Source organism: Panulirus ornatus, chromosome 6, assembly GCF_036320965.1.
Source record: "Panulirus ornatus isolate Po-2019 chromosome 6, ASM3632096v1, whole genome shotgun sequence".
Classification (NCBI taxonomy): Eukaryota; Metazoa; Arthropoda; class Malacostraca; order Decapoda; family Palinuridae; genus Panulirus; species Panulirus ornatus.
The window spans coordinates 18,270,405-18,288,166 of record NC_092229.1 but is presented as its reverse complement, the minus strand read 5'-3'; the positions used below and the strand labels follow the sequence as shown (position 1 = coordinate 18,288,166).

At 41.3% G+C, this 17,762-nt stretch overlaps 1 protein-coding gene across 17 annotated transcripts in view; it reads left to right on the top strand.

Annotated features, from left to right (window-relative positions):
- The window catches only part of PMCA (plasma membrane calcium-transporting ATPase 3), a 1,595,457-nt gene that overhangs the window by 838,993 nt on the left and 738,702 nt on the right, over positions 1-17,762 (top strand). The gene's annotated exons all lie outside the window — the stretch shown is intronic.

The window sequence follows — 17,762 nt, the reverse complement described above, 5'->3', positions numbered from 1 at the left end:
ACACTTCACTTCCTCCAGTTTTTCTCCATTCAAACTCACCTCCCAATTGACTTGACCCTCAACCCTACTGTACCTAATAACCTTGCTCTTATTCACATTTACTCTTAACTTTCTTCTTCCACACACTTTACCAAACTCAGTCACCAGCTTCTGCAGTTTCTCACATATATATATATATATATATATATATTATCCCTGGGAATGGGGTGAAAGAATACTTCCCATGCATTTCTCGCATGTCGTAGAAGGCGACTAGAGGGGACGGGAGCGGGGGGCTAGAAATCTTCCCCTTCTTGTATTTTTAACTTTCTAAAATGGGAAACATAAGTCACGCGGGGAGTGCTCATCCTCCTCGAAGGCTCAGACTGGGATGTCTAAATGTGTGTGGATGTAACCAAGATGTGAAAAAAGGAGAGATAGGTAGTATGTTTGAGGAAAGGAACCTGGATGTTTTGGCTCTGAGTGAAACGAAGCTCAAGGGTAAAGGGGAAGAGTGGTTTGGGAATGTCTTGGGAGTAAAGTCAGGGGTTAGTGAGAGGACAAGGCCAAGGGAAGGAGTAGCACTACTCCTGAAACAGGAGTTGTAGGAGTATGTGATAGAATGTAAGAAAAAAAATTCTCGATTAATATGGGTAAAACTGAAAGTTGATGGAGAGAGATGGGTGATTATTGGTGCATATGCACCTGGGCATGAGAAGAAAGATCATGAGAGGCAAATGTTTTGGGAGCAGCTGAATGAGTGTGTTAGTGGTTTTGATGCACAAGACCGGGTTATAGTGATGGGTGATTTGAATGCAAAGGTGAGTAATGTGGCAGTTGAGGGAATAATTGGTATACATGGGGTGTTCAGTGTTGTAAATGGAAATGGTGAAGAGCTTGTAGATTTATGTGCTGAAAAAGGACTGGTGATTGGGAAATCCTGGTTTAAAAAGCTAGATATACATAAGTATACCTATGTAAGTAGGAGAGATGGCTAGAGAGCGTTATTGGATTACGTGCTAATTGACAGGTGCGCGAAAGAGAGACTTTTGGATGTTAATTTGCTGAGAGGTGCAACTGGAGGGATGTCTGATCATTATCTTGTGGAGGCTAATGTTAAGAGTTGTATGGGTTTTCAGAAAAGAAGAGTGAATGTTGGGGTGAAGAGGGTGGTGAGAGTAAGTGAGCTTGGGAATGAGACTTGTGTGAGGAAGTACCAGGAGAGACTGAGTACAGAATGGAAAAAGGTGAGAACAATGGAAGTAAGGGGAGTGGGGGAGGAATGGGATGTATTTAGGGAATCAGTGATGGATTGCGCAAAAGATGCTTGTGGCATGAGAAGAGTGGGAGGTGGGTTGATTAGAAAGGGTAGTGAGTGGTGGGATGAAGAAGTAAGATTATTAGTGAAAGAAAAGAGAGAGGCATTTGGACGATTTTTGCAGGGAAAAAATGCAATTGAGTGGGAGATGTATAAAAGAAAGAGACAGGAGGTCAAGAGAAAGGTGCAAGAGGTGAAAAAGAGGGCAAATGAGAGTTGGGGTGAGAGAGTATCATTAAATTTTAGGGAGAATAAAAAGATGTTTTCGAAGGAGGTAAATAAAGTGCGTAAGACAAGGGAGCAAATGGGAACTTCAGTGAAGGGCGCAAATGGGGAGGTGATAACAAGTAGTGGTGATGTGAGGAGATGGAGTTAGTATTTTGAAGGTTTGTTGAATGTGTTTGATGATAGAGTGGCAGATATAGGGTGTTTTGGTTGAGGTGGTGTGCAAAGTGAGAGGGTTAGGGAAAATGATTTGGTAAACAGAGAAGAGGTAGTAAAAGCTTTGCGGAAGATGAAAGCCGGCAAGGCAGCAGGTTTGGATGGTATTGCAGTGGAATTTATTAAAAAAGGGGGTGACTGTATTGTTGACTGGTTGGTAAGGTTATTTAATGTATGTATGACTCATGGTGAGGTGCCTGAGGATTGGCAGAATGCGTGCATAGTGCCATTGTACAAAGGCAAAGGGGATAAGAGTGAGTGCTCAAATTACAGAGGTATAAGTTTGTTGAGTATTCCTGGGAAATGATATGGGAGGGTATTGATTGAGAGGGTGAAGGCATGTACAGAGCATCAGATTGGGGAAGAGCAGTGTGGTTTCAGAAGTGGTAGAGGATGTGTGGATCAGGTGTTTGCTTTGAAGAATGTATGTGAGAAATACTTAGAAAAGCAAATGGATTTGTATGTAGCATTTATGGATCTAGAGAAGGCATATGATAAGAGTTGATAGAGATGCTCTGTGGAAGGTATTAAGAATATATGGTGTGGGAGGAAAGTTGTTAGAAGCAGTGAAAAGTTTTTATCGAGGATGTAAGGCATGTGTACGTGTAGGAAGAGAGGAAAGTGATTGGTTCTCAGTGAATGTAGGTTTGCAGCAGGGGTGTGTGATGTCTCCATGGTTGTTTAATTTGTTTATGGATGGGGTTGTTAGGGAGGTGAATGCAAGAGTTTTGGAAAGAGGGGCAAGTATGAAGTCTGTTTTGGATGAGAGAGCTTTGGAAGTGAGTCAGTTGTTGTTCGCTGATGATATAGCGCTGGTGGCTGATTCATGTGAGAAACTGCAGAAGCTGGTGACTGAGTTTGGTAAAGTGTGTGAAAGAAGAAAGTTGAGAGTAAATGTGAATAAGAGCAAGGTTATTAGGTACAGTAGGGTTGAGGGTCAAGTCAATTGGGAGGTAAGTTTGAATGGAGAAAAACTGGAGGAAGTGAAGTGTTTTAGATATCTGGGAGTGGATCTGGCAGCGGATGGAACCATGGAAGCGGAAGTGAATCATAGGGTGGGGGAGGGGACGAAAATCCTGGGAGCCTTGAAGAATGTGTGAAAGTCGAGAACATTATCTCGGAAAGCAAAAATGGGTATGTTTGAAGGAATAGTGGTTCCAACAATGTTGTATGGTTGTGAGGCGTAGGCTATGGATAGAGCTGTGCGCAGGAGGGTGGATGTGCTGGAAATGAGATGTTTGAAGACAATGTGTGGTGTGAGGTGGTTTGATCGAGTAAGTAATGTAAGGGTAAGAGAGATGTGTGAAAATAAAAAGTGCATGGTTGAGAGAGCAGAAGAGGGTGTTTTGAAATGGTTTGGGCACATGGAGAGAATGAGTGAGGAAAGATTGACCAAGAGGATATATGTGTTAGAGGTGGAGGGAACGAGGAGAAGTGGGAGACCAAATTGGAGGTGGAAAGATGGAGTGAAAAAGATTTTGAGTGATCGGGGCCTGAACATGCAGGAGGGTGAAAGGCGGGCAAGGAATAGAGTGAATTGGGTTGATGTGATATACCGGAGTTGACGTGCTGTCAGAGGATTGAATCAGGGCATGTGAAGCGTCTGGGGTAAACCATGGAAAGTTATGTGGGGCCTGGATGTGGAAAGGGAGCTGTGGTTTCAGGCATCATTGCATGACAGCTGGAGACTGAGTGTGAACGAATGGGGCCTTTGTTATCTTTACCTAGCGTTACCTCGCACACATGAGGCGGGAAGGGGATGGTATTCCATATGTGGTGAGGTGGCAATGGGAATGAATAAAGGCAGACAGTGTGAATTGTGTACATGGGTATATATGTATGTGTCTGTGTGTGTATATATGTGTGTACATTGAGATGTATAGGTATGTATATTTGCGTTTGTGGACGTGTGTGTCTATACATGTGTATGGGGGTGGGTTGTGCCATTTCTTTCGTCTGTTTCCTTGCGCTACCTCGGAAACGCGGGAGACAGCGGCAAAGCAAAATAGATAAATAATAAATGATATATATATATATATATATATATATATATATATATATATATATATATATATATATATATATATATATATATTCTTTTAAACTATTCGCCATTTCCCGCGTTAGCGTGGTAGTGTTAGGAACAGAAGACTGGGCCTTTTTTGGAATATCCTCAACTGGCCCCCTTTGTTCCTTCTTTTGGAAAATTAAAAAAAAATGATAGGGGAGGATTTCCATGTGGCTGGAAATCCTCCCCTCTCTTTTTTCTTTTTAATTTTCCAAAAGAAGGAACAGAGAAGGGGGCCAGGTGAGGATATTCCCTCAAAGGCCCAGTCCTCTGTTCTTAATGCTACCTCGCTAACGCGAGAAATGGCAAATAGTTTGAAAGAAAGAATATATATATATATATATATATATATATATATATATATATATATATATATATATATATATTTATATATATTTATATATATATATGTATATACATGTGTATGGGGGGGGGTTGGGCCATTTCTTTCGTCTGTTTCCTTGCGCTACCTCGCAAACGCGGGAGACAGCGACAAAGTATAATAAAAAAAAAAGATATATATATATATATATATATATATATATATATATATATATATATATATATATATATATATATACATATATATATATATATATATATATATATATATATATATATATATATATATACATATATATATATATATATATATATATATATATATATATATATATATATATATATATATATACATATATATATATATATATATATATATATATATATATATATATATATATATATATATATCTGTTTCCCCTTTTAGAAAGTTAAGAACATTATCTCAGAAAGCAAAAATGGGTATGTTTGAAGGAATAGCGGTTCCAACAATGTTATATGGTTGCGAGGCGTGGGCTATGGATAGAGTTGTGCACAGGAGGGTGGATGTACTGGAAATGAGATGTTTGAGGCCAATATATGGTGTGAGGTGGTTTGATCGAGCAAGTAATAATAAGGTAAGAGAGATGTGTGGTAATAAAAAGAGTGTGGTTGAGAGAGCAGAGGAGGGTATTTTGAAAATGGTTTGGTCACATGGAGAAAATGAGTGAGGAAAGATTGACCAAGAGGATATATGTGTCAGAAGTGGAGGGAACAAGGATAAGTGGGAGACCAAATTGGAGGTGGAAAGATGGAGTGAAAAAGATGTTGAGTGATCGGGGCCTGAACATGCAGGAGGGTGAAAGGCGTGCAAGGAATAGAGTGAATTGGAACGATGTGGTATTCCGGGGTCGACGTGCTGTCATTGGATTGAACCAGGGCATGTGAAGCATCTGGGGTAAACCATAGAAAATTTTGTGGGGCATTGGATATGGAAATTGAGCTGTGGTTTCAGTGCATTATTACATGACAGCTAGAGACTGAGTGTGAACGAATGTGGCCTTTGTTGTCTTTTCTGAGTGCTACCTTCGCACACATGAGGGGAGGATGGGGTTGTTATTTCATGTGTGGCGAGGTGGCGATGTGACTGAATAAAGGCAGACAGTATGAATTATGTACATGTGTATATATGTATATGTCTGTGGGTGTGTATATATATATACGTTGAGATGTATAGGTATTATATGTGCGTGTGTGGACGTGTATGTATATACATGTGTATGTTAGTGGGTTGGGCCATTCTTTTGTCTGTTTCCTTGCGCTACCTCGCTAATGCGGGAGACAGCGACAAAGCAAATAAATATATGATAGAGTTGATAGAGATGCTCTGTGGAAGGTATTAAGAATATATGGTGTGGGAGGCAAGTTGTTAGAAGCAGTGAAAAGTTTTTATCGAGGATGTCAGGCATGTGTACATGTAGGAAGAGAGGAAAGTGATTGGTTCTCAGTGAATGTAGGTTTGCGGCAGGGGTGTGTGATGTCTCCATGGTTGTTTAATTTGTTTATGGATGGGGTTGTTAGGGAGGTGAATGCAAGAGTTTTGGAAAGAGGGGCAAGGATGAAATCTGTTGGGGATGAGAGAGCTTGGGAAGTGAGTCAGTTGTTGTTCGCTGATGATACAGCGCTGGTGGCTGATTCATGTGAGAAACTGCAGAAGCTGGTGACTGACTTTGGTAAAGTGTGTGAAAGAAGAAAGTTAAGAGTAAATGTGAATAAAAGCAAGGTTATTAGGTACAGTAGGGTTGAGGGTCAAGTCAATTGGGAGGTGAGTTTGAATGGAGAAAAACTGGAGGAAGTGAAGTGTTTTAGATATCTGGGAGTGGATCTGTCAGCAGATGGAAACATGGAAGTGGAAGTGGATCATAGGGTGGGGGAGGGGGCAAAAATTCTGGGAGCCTTGAAGAATGTGTGGAAAGCAAAAATGGGTATGTTTGAAGGAATAGTGGTTCCAACAATGTTGTATGGTTGCGAGGCGTGGACTATGGATAGAGTTGTGCGCAGGAGGATGGATGTGCTGGGAATGAGATGTTTGAGGACAATGTGTGGTGTGAGGTGGTTTGATCGAGTAAGTAACGTAAGGGTAAAAGAGATGTGTGGAAATAAAAAGAGCATGGTTGAGAGAGCAGAAGAGGGTGTTTTGAAATGGTTTGGTCACATGGAGAGAATGAGTGAGGAAAGATTGACCAAGAGGATATGTGTCGGAGGTGGAGGGAACGAGGAGAAGAGGGAGACCAAATTGGAGGTGGAAAGAAGGAGTGAAAAAGATTTTGTGTGATCGGGGCCTGAACATGCAGGAGGGTGAAAGGAGGGCAAGGAATAGAGTGAATTGGAGCGATGTGGTATACCGGGGTTGACGTGCTGTCAGTGGATTGAATCAAGGCATGTGAAGCGTCTGGGGTAAACCATGGAAAGCTGTGTAGGTATGTATATTTGCGTGTGTGGACGTATGTATATACATGTGTATGGGGGTGGGTTGGGCCATTTCTTTCGTCTGTTTCCTTGCGCTACCTCGCAAACGCGGGAGACAGCGACAAAGCAAAAAATATATATATATATATATATATATATATATATATATATATATATATATATATATATATATATATATATATATATATTATATACATATATGCATGCATATATATACCCATCCATTGGTTTTTGTGACGTTACATGCTACAAAAACCTTTCAGAAAGGGAAATTCTATATGATGGAAAATAGAAATAGAGAAAAATGGGACTTGTGGCACACACTTTCTACCGCACACTCCCACATAGTAGCAAATTTTCACTGCACAAAACAGGGATCGGTAAAATTAAGTTTCTTGCAGAATGGTGAAATAGCATATGTCGATTCTGCAAATGCATGGACTTGGGTGTGTTGACTGCCTAGGATGGCTTCTGCTCTTATAGGTCTTGATGCCTCTTTTTTGTTGTAGAACACATAGCAGAAGTTACCTTGCTAGGATGGAGTCCTGCATCCCATCTTTGTTTAAATCCTTTTCTTCTTATTCATGGTTTGAGTGTTTCTCCTTAGATACTAGTCACATCAGGGTAAGTGTATTCTGGACCATGAAACTTTTGCCTTCCCCAGAAACCTATTCTGCTCTCATTTATGTTCGGAATCATTGTGAAGCTGTTCTTCAAAGAGCTAGACACAGTTTCATAAAAATGTGTGCTGACTTTTAATAACGGTTCACTTTGGTCCTTGACTAAAAGCTTCTCCAGTAACTGACGTGATTGAACCATTCCTTCTCTTTTTCAACCTGATCAATTGATTGCGAACTCTCCAACTTATGCCTGCTTACATAGGAATGATTCTACTGATTTAAGATGACAGTTAACCTCTCTTGCAAAGACAGTCATCTGAAATGGACCACACCGTATTTGAAGACAAAGAAAAAATGCAAATCACCTCAATTTTTGTGCATCAGTGGATTTTACAGAAGATAGATAATTTGCCAAGAAGTATGGATTAGGGAAACTTCTTACTTTATGCTGACTGAAGGATCTGCTTTTTTTAAATCCAAGATGTTAGAATATTTCTTTGTGGTTTGTTTCATGAGCATCATATACACTTCTTGGAGATATTATAATATGGGCCTTTTCCAGTTTCATATTCATTGAAGAGGCAGCAACCTCTGCTCACCATGTGTGAACAACTCCATGGGATTCATGGCGAGTAAACATCATTTGGGTACACCCCCTTAGCCAATCAGCAACTGCCACTATTGTGATGTAACTGAGCCACTTCTTTCCAACGACTTGAAGCTCACATCTCTTGGATTCAGGGTGCTTCAGCCTTGCCACATGGCTGCCTCTACTGTTCAGCTGGCTTTCACGTATCAGTTTCCATTGTCATTTGTATAATGGAAGTAACTGGTTAGCTGGTGTAACAATAATTTTTTGCATTTCATATTACGGTAATACTGAAATTATTTTGATTGCATTTTTATATGCGTATAGATTCTAGTTATTTGTGATTTTTTTTTTATATTACTTCCTTTTATATTTTGACTTAAGGAGCACTACATAGTGTAGCATGTGTGCCCTTTGCATTTTCTTGAACACCTGAAGATGTGGGTGTTCAAACTCACATACCTTGTGGTTGTCAGTTGAAGTAGTCTTGATCCTGCCCTTGATGAGTCCAGTGTCCGCATCATGTCTTTTTATCTGTTTGATAGCTATAGTTGTGGTATTTGTTTTTTGTGATGAATGTATGTTAATGGAGTTGACGGGTTAGCTGGTACAACCAGTTCTTTTATACATGTCATATTACAGTAATCATGGAATTATTGAATGACAGGTGTTTGGTATCATGTCATGCCCACCCTCCTCTCGTGTTCCTTAAGACTTTATTTCCTTCCCTGTTTATAGGCTTGAGCTGCCGTGTGTATATGGCGCTGATAGAGGTATTTAATTTGTTGATTTGTTGGTACAATTAATAGTTTGTTAATTTGCTTTTCAGTAATATCTGAATTATTGAGTGACCAGTGGATGGTATCACACTGTCTTGTCTTCCTCTCTCGTGCCTCCTCCCCCTTTCTTGTTTTACATTTATTTCTCCTGTGTTTTGGTTGTTTTTCTGGTCCTTTTAGAGCATTTGAATGTATGGGCCACATGAAGATAGGAACAAGAATGGTATTGCTTTTGTGGCAGTACTAATTCACACCTGTGGTTGTCCCCCAGTAAATTCAGATGTCATTGTGGTCAAAGCCTCCTCATTTATGTGTTATGTCCCATTGACCATGGTTGATTTTCACTAGACAAGTAACTCAGAGGATATGAACATGAAGAAAGGATTGTCTATTTTATGTAAACATTGGTTTTCTCAGAGCTAGAGTCTTGGTAGCAAGTTTTAGGAAAAGATCCCATCCATGTTCATGGTTGGTCTGGTTTATCCATTGGTCCCTCCATTGGGGAAAATGGTTACTTTTTTCCTAAAATTCTTTTTTTCTTCAACATTTTGTCTGAACTCCTGGGCTCCAGGAGGACAGTTAGTGAATTTCATGTTGTGAAGAGGCTGTACATCTTGGCTTTACTGTCTTCTGTAGATTCACATTAGCCAGGATCCCCAGTTTTGTCTAAGAATGAAATTAAATGTGGTAGTAACATGTATAGAACAATATAGAGAACATATGGAAGGCACCTTTGCAAGGTTGTTATGCAAGTCACGAAATATTCTGCATTTTTCACCATGTATGTACCCAGTGGTTCTGGATATTTTTCCTTTAGGAGAATCTGTTTCAAATTTCTTCACATTCACTGTCTTTTTTACTTTAAGGTTACTTATTTGAAGGTTTTTCTTAAACTCTCCTCCTTCATGTAGATATGCTCTGACGCTCACAGAACAAATCAAAGAGAGAATTGTGGGTTTTTTAATTCTCTTAAGTGGTGTCTGCTTACCAATTCGTCTGATGCTATCACTCTGCTTGGCTATCCCCCCCTTTTTACAAATTACATTTCTCTTTTTGTGACTACCTTGGGTTGGCACCTGTAGTCTGTGAAATGCTTGAGCTTTGATTCAGACAGGATGATAGTGTCACCCTGACGGCGGTTGTTGATTGGCCGAGGGTGGACCTGAAAAACAAGCATTAGCTAAGAATACCTTTGAGTCATTCGCAAAGGTTAAGTGTAAGTTGCTGCTGCCTCACCAAACATTGGGCTGGACAGGGTCGTAGCTGGTATGTCTTTAGAAAATATATTTTATGCTCATGGAACACTGCCTTGGAGAGAAAAGATTTTTCAATCTATAGGGTGTAATTAGAGTGACTAAACTCTCTGAGCCAAATTGATATGAAGCATCTCTCACGTGAATCTTTGGAAATTGAGTTTTGTAGAGCTTAACAACAGAGAAGGAAGTCCTTCATTCATGGATGTAATCATTTGATTACACTTTTGCCATATTGTCTAAAATTTCATCGAACTTGAGATTTTGGATTTTATTCAGAGAAAGAATAGACTTCTTTAACTATTTTGAATAGAAGAGCTTTATATGGAGAATTTTGAGAGTAGACTTTAGATACCCAACAAAAACTTTAAGCTCTCTGTTGGAAACCATAGAGTTAACTCTTTAGTTTTACAGACATTTTACCTAATATACCTTTGCTTCGCCAAAGCTTGAGATTGAACAAAGTCAGATTGTCAGATTTTGTTACAAGAAATACCAACACTTAGCAAGGAGACATCTGATATGTTTTCTGTTTAACTGCAGTTTAAATATTTGAGGCAGTTGATGTAGATTTTCAATCTGTTCATGAGGGATTCAATTGGATGTTCACTTTCAAGAAGTGGTGTATCAGTTAGCATTCCTGGCCGTGGCACATTCACAGGCCACTCAGGTCGAGTACATAATTTTGAATCCTGGATGCAGTAGTTGGTCCACAGTCAACCCACCTGGTCAATAAAATGGGTATGTGGCTCAAGCTAGGGTATATATATTTATTTATTTTATTTATTTTACTTTGTCGCTGTCTCCCACGTTAGCGAGGTAGCGCAAGGAAACAGACGAAAGAATGGCCCATCCCGCCCACATACATATGTATATACATACACGTCCACACACGCAAATATACATACCTATACATCTCAATATACACATATGTATACACACACAGACATATACATATATACACGTGTACATAATTCATGCTGTCTGCCTTTATTTGTTCCCATCGCCACCTCGCCACACATGGAATAACAACCCCCTCCCCCCTCATGTGTGCGAGGTAGCACTAGGAAAAGACACCAAAGGCCCCATTCGTTCACACTCAGTCTCTAGCTGTCATGTAATAATGCACCGAAACCACAGCTCCCTTTCCACATCCAGGCCCCACGCAACTTTCCATGGTTTACCCCAGACACTTCACATGCCCTGATTCAATCCACTGACAGCACGTCAACCCCAGTATACCACATCGATCCAATTCACTCTGTTCCTTGCCCTCCTTTCACCCTCCTGCATGTTCAGGCCTCGATCACACAAAATCTTTTTCACTCCATCTGTCCACCTGCAATTTGGTCTCCCAATTCTCCTCGTTCCCTCCACCTCCGACACATATATCCTCTTGGTCAATCTTTCCTCACTCATTCTCTCCATGTGCCCAAACCATTTCAAAACACCCTCTTCTGCTCTCTCAACCACGCTCTTTTTATTTCCACACATCTCTCTTACCCTTACATTACTTACTCGATCAAACCACCTCACACCACACATTGTCCTCAAACATCTCATTTCCAGCACATCCACTCTCCTGCGCACAACTCTATCCATAGCCCACACCTCGCAACCATACAACATTGTTGGAACCACTATTCCTTCAAACATACCCATTTTTGCTCTCTGAGATACTGTTCTCGACTTCCACACATTCTTCAAGGCTCCCAGGATTTTCGCCCCCTCCCCCACCCTATGATTCACTTCCGCTTCCATGGTTCCATCCGCTGCCAGACCCACTCCCAGATATCTAAAACACTTTACTTCCTCCAGTTTTGCTCCATTCAAACTTACCTCCCAATTGACGTGACCCTCAACCCTACTGTACCTAATTACCTTGCTCTTATTCACATTTACTCTTAACTTTCTTCTTTCACACACTTTACCAAACTCAGTCACCAGCTTCTGCAGTTTCTCACATGAATCAGCCACCAGCGCTGTATCATCAGCAAACAACAAGTGACTCACTTCCCAAGGTCTCTCATCCCCAACAGACTTCATACTTGCCCCTCTTTCCAAAACTCTTGCATTCACCTCCCTAACAACCCCATCCATAAACAAATTAAACAACCTTGGAGACATCAGACACCCCTGCCGCAAACCTACATTCACTGAGAACCAGTCACTTTCCTCTCTTCCTACACGTACACATGCCTTACATCCTCGATAAAAACTTTTCATATATATATATATATATATATATATATATATATATATTATATCACACACCCCTGCCGCAAACCTACATTCACTGAGAACCAATCACTTTCCTCTCTTCCTACACGTACACATGCCTTACATCCTCGATAAAAACTTTTCACTGCTTCTAACAACTTGCCTCCCCCACCATATATTCTTAATACCTTCCACAGAGCATCTCTATCAACTCTATCATATGCCTTCTCCAGATCCATAAATGTTATATACAAATCCATTTGCTTTTCTAAGTATTTCTCACATACATTCTTCAAAGCAAACACCTGATCCACACATCCTCTCCCACTTCTGAAACCACACTCCTCTTCCCCAATCTGATGCTCTGTACATGCCTTCACCCTCTCAATCAATACCCTGCCATATGATTTACCAGGAATACTCAACAAACTTATACCTCTGTAATTTGAGCACTCACTCTTATCCCCTTTGCCTTTGTACAATGGCACTATGCACGCATTCCGCCAATCCTCAGGCACCTCACCATGAGTTATACATACATTAAATAACCTTACCAACCAGTCAACAATACAGTCACCCCCTTTTTTAATAAATTCCACTGCAATACCATCCAAACCTGCTGCCTTGCCGGCTTTCATGTTCGGCAAAGCTTTTACTACCTCTTCTCTGTTTACCAAATCATTTTCCCAAACCCTCTCACTTTGCACACAACCTCGACCAAGACACCCTATATCTGCCACTCTATCATCAAACACATTCAACAAACCTTCAAAATACTCACTCCATCTCCTTCTCACATCACCACTACTTGTTATCACCTCCCCATTAGCGCCCTTCACTGAAGTTCCCATTTGCTCCCTTGTCTTACGCACTTTATTTACCTCCTTCCAGAACATCTTTTTATTCTTCCTAAAATTTAATGATACTCTCTCACCCCAACTCTCATTTCCCCTCTTTTTCACCTCTTGCACCTTTCTCTTGACCTCCTGTCTCTTTCTTTTATACATCTCCCACTCAGTTGCATTTTTTCCCTGCAAAAATCGTCCAAATGCCTCTCACTTCTCTTTCACTAGTAATCTTACTTCTTCATCCCACCACTCACTACCCTTTCTAATCAACCCACCTCCCACACTTCTCATGCCACAAGCATCTTTTGTGCAATCCATCACTGATTCCCTAGATACATCCCATTCCTCCCCCACTCCCCTTACTTCCATTGTTCTCACCTTTTTCCATTCTGTACTCAGTCTCTCCTGGTACTTCCTCACACAGGTCTCATTCCCAAGCTCACTTACTCTCACCACCCTCTTCACCCCAACATTCACTCTTCTTTTCCTGAAAACCCATACAAATCTTCACTTTAGCCTCCACAAGATAATGATCAGACATCCCTCCAGTTGCACCTCTCAGCACATTTACATCCAAAAGTCTCTCTTTCGGAAAGCAAAAATGGGTGTTTGAAGGAATAGTGGTTCCAACAATGTTGTATGGTTGCGAGGCGTGGGCTATGGATAGAGTTGTACGCAGGAGGGTGGATGTGCTGGAAATGATATGTTTGAGGACACTGTATGGTGTGAGGTGGTTTGATCGAGTAAGTAATGTAAGGGTAAGAGAGATGTGTGGAAATAAAAAGAGCGTGGTTGAGAGAGCAGAAGAGGGTGTTTTGAAATGGTTTGGGCACATGGAGAGAATGAGTGAGGAAAGATTGACCAAGAGGATATATGTGTCGGAGGTGGAGGGAACGAGGAGAAGTGGGAGACCAAATTGGAGGTGGAAAGATGGAGTGAAAAAGATTTTGAGTGATCGGGGCCTGAACATGGAGGAGGGTGAAAGGCAGGCAAGGAATAGAGTGAATTGGATCGATGTGGTATACCGGGGTTGACGTGCTCTCAGTGGATTGAATCAGGGCATGTGAAGCGTCTGGGGTAAACCATGGAAAGCTGTGTGGGGCCTGGATGTGGAAAGGGAGCTGTGGTTTCGGGCATTATTGCATGACAGCTGGAGACTGAGTGTGAACGAATGGGGCCTTTGTTGTCTTTTCCTAGTGCTACCTCGCACACGTGAGGGGGGAGGGGGATGGTATTCCATGTGTGGCGAGGTGGCGATGGGAATGAATAAAGGCAGACTGTGTGAATTGTGTGCATGGGTATATATGTATGTGTCTGTGTGTGTATATATATGTGTACATTGAGATGTATGGGTGTGTATGTTTGCATGTGTGGACATGTGTGTATATACATGTATATGGGGGTGGGTTGGGCCATTTCTTTCTTCTGTTTCCTTGCGCTACCTTGCAAATGCGGGAGACAGCGACAAAGCAAAATAGATATAAATAGATATTTTTCTTTCTTTCTTATAAACTATTCGCCATTTCCCGCGTTAGCGAGGTAGCGTTAAGAACAGAGGACTGGGCCTTTTTTGGAGTATCCTCACCTGGCCCCCTCTGTTCCTTCTTTTGGAAAAAGAAAAAAAAAAAAAAAAGAGAGGGGAGGATTTCCAGCACCCCGCTCCCTCCCCTTTTAGTCGCGTTCTGCGACACGCAGGGAATACGTGGGAAGTATTTTTAATCCCCTACCCCCAGGGATATATATATATATATATATATATATATATATTTATATATATATATATTTTTTTTTTTTTTGCTGTTTCCCGCGTTTACGAGGTAGCGCAAAGAAACAGACGAAAGAAATGGCCCAACCCACCCCCATACACATGTATATACATACATCCACACATGCAAATATACATACCTACACAGCTTTCCATGGTTTGCCTCACACGCTTCACATGCCCTGATTCAATCCACTGACAGCACGTCAACCCCGGTGTACCACATCGATCCAATTCACTCTATTCCTTGCCCTCCTTTCACCCTCCTGCATGTTCAGGCCCCGATCACACAAAATCTTTTTCACTCCATCTTTCCACCTCCAATTTGGTCTCCTGCTTCTCCTCGTTCCCTCCACCTCCGACACATATATCCTCTTGGTCAATCTTTCCTCACTCAATCTCTCCATGTGCCTAAACCATTTCAAAACACCCTCTTCTGCTCTCTCAACCACGCTCTTTTTATTTCCACACATCTCTCTTACCCTTACGTTACTTACTAGATCAAACGACCTCACACCACACATTGTCTTCAAACATCTCATTTCCAGCACATCCATCCTCCTGCGCACAACTCTATCCATAGTCCACGCCTCGCAACCATACAACATTGTTGGAACCACTATTCCTTCAAACATACCTATTTTTGCTTTCCGAGATAATGTTCTCGACTTCCACACATTCTTCAAGGCTCCCAGGATTTTCGCCCCCTCCCCAACCCTATGATACACTTTACTTCCTCCAGATTTTCTCCATTCAAACTTACCTCCCAATTGACTTGACCCTCAACCCTACTGTACCTAATTACCTTGCTCTTATTCACATTTACTCTTAACTTTCTTCTTTCACACACTTTACCAAACTCAGTCACCAGCTTCTGCAGTTTCTCACATGAATCAGCCACCAGCGCTGTATCGCTGTTAGGGAAAATGATTTGGTAAACAGAGAAGAGGTAGTAAAAGCTTTGCGGAAGATGAAAGCCGGCAAGGCAGCAGGTTTGGATGGTATTGCAGTGGAATTTATTAAAAAAGGGGGTGACTGTATTATTGACTGGTTGGTAAGGTTATTTAATGTATGTATGACTCATAGTGAGGTGCCTGAGGATTGGCGGAATGCGTGCATAGTGCCATTGTACAAAGGCAAAGGGGATAAGAGTGAGTGCTCAAATTACAGAGGTATAAGTTTGTTGAGTATTCCTGGGAAATGATATGGGAGGGTATTGATTGAGAGGATGAAGGCATGTACAGAGCATCAGATTGGGGAAGAGCAGTGTGGTTTCAGAAGTGGTAGAGGATGTGTGGATCAGGTGTTTGCTTTGAAGAATATATGTGAGAAATACTTAGAAAAGCAAATGGATTTGTATGTAGCATTTATGGATCTGGAGAAGGCATATGATAGAGTTGATAGAGATGCTCTGTGGAAGGTATTAAGAATATGTGATGTGGGAGGCAAGTTGTTAGAAGCAGTGAAAAGTTGTTATCAAGGATGTATTGCATATGTACGAGTAGGAAGAGAGGAAAGTGATTGGTTCTCAATGAATGTAAGTTTGCGGCAGGGGTGTGTGACGTCTCCATGGTTGTTTAATTTGTTTATGGATGTGGTTGTTAGGGAGGTGAATGCAAGAGTTTTGGAAAGAGGGGCAAGTATGCAGTCTGTTGTGGATGAGAGAGCTTGGGAAGTGAGTCAGTTGCTGTTCGTTGATGATACAGCGCTGGTGGCTGATTCGTGTGAGAAACTGCAGAAGGCGGTGACTGAGTTTGGGAAAGTGTGTGAAAGAAGAAAGCTGAGAGTAAATGTGAATTAGAACAAGGTTATTAGGAACAGTTGGGTTGAGAGACAAGTCAGTTGGGAGGTAAGTTTGAATGGAGAAAAACTGGAGGAAGTAAAGTGTTTTAGATATCTGGGAGTGGATTTGGCAGCTGATGGAACCATGGAAACAGAAGTGAATCATAGGGTGGGGGAGGGGGGCGAAAATTCTGGGAGCGTTGAAGAATGTGTGGAAGTCGAGAACATTATCTCGCAAAGCAAAAATGGGTATGTTTGAAGAAATAGTGGTTCCAACAATGTTGTATGGTTGCGAAGCATGGGCTATGGATAGAGTTGTGTGGAGGAGGGTGGATGTTCTGGAAATGAGATGCTTGAGGACAACATGTGGTGTGAGGTGGTTTGATCGAGTAAGTAATGATAGGGTAAGAGAGATGTGTGGTAATAAAATGAGTGTGGTTGAGAAAGCAGAAGAGGGTGTTTTGAAATGGTTTGGTCACATGGCGAGAATGAGTGATGAAAGATTGACCAAGAGGATATATGTTTCAGAGGTGGAGGGCATGAGGAGAAGTGGAGAGACCAAATTGGAGGTGGAAATATGGAGTGAAAAAGATTTTGAGTGATCGGGGCCTGAACATTGCAGGAGGTTGAAAGGCGTGGAAGAAAGAGAGTGAATTGGAATGATGTGGTATACTGGGGTTGATGTGCTGTCATTGGATTGAACCAGAGCATGTGAAGTGTCTGGGGTAAACCATGGAAAGTTGTGTGGGACCTGGATATGGAAAGGGAACTGTGGTGTCGGTGCATTATTACATGACACCTAGAAACTGAGTGTGAACAAATGGGGCCTTTGTTGTGTTTTCCAGATATCTAAAACACTTTACTTCCTCCAGTTTTTCTCCATTCAAACTTACCTCCCAATTGTCTTGACCCTCAACCCTACTGTACCTAATAACCTTGCTCTTATTCACATTTACTCTTAACTTTCTTCTTTCACACACTTTACCAAACTCAGTCACCAGCTTCTGCAGTTTCTCACATGAATCAGCCACCAGCGCTGTATCATCAGCGAACAACAACTGACTCACTTCCCAAGCTCTCTCATCCCCAACAGACTTCATACTTGCCCCTCTTTCCAAAACTCTTGGATTCACCTCCCTAACAACCCCATCCATAAACAAATTAAACAACCATGGAGACATCACACACCCCTGCCGCAAACCTACATTCACTGAGAACCAATCACTTTCCTCTCTTCCTACACGTACACATGCCTTACATCCTCCATATATATATATATATATATATAT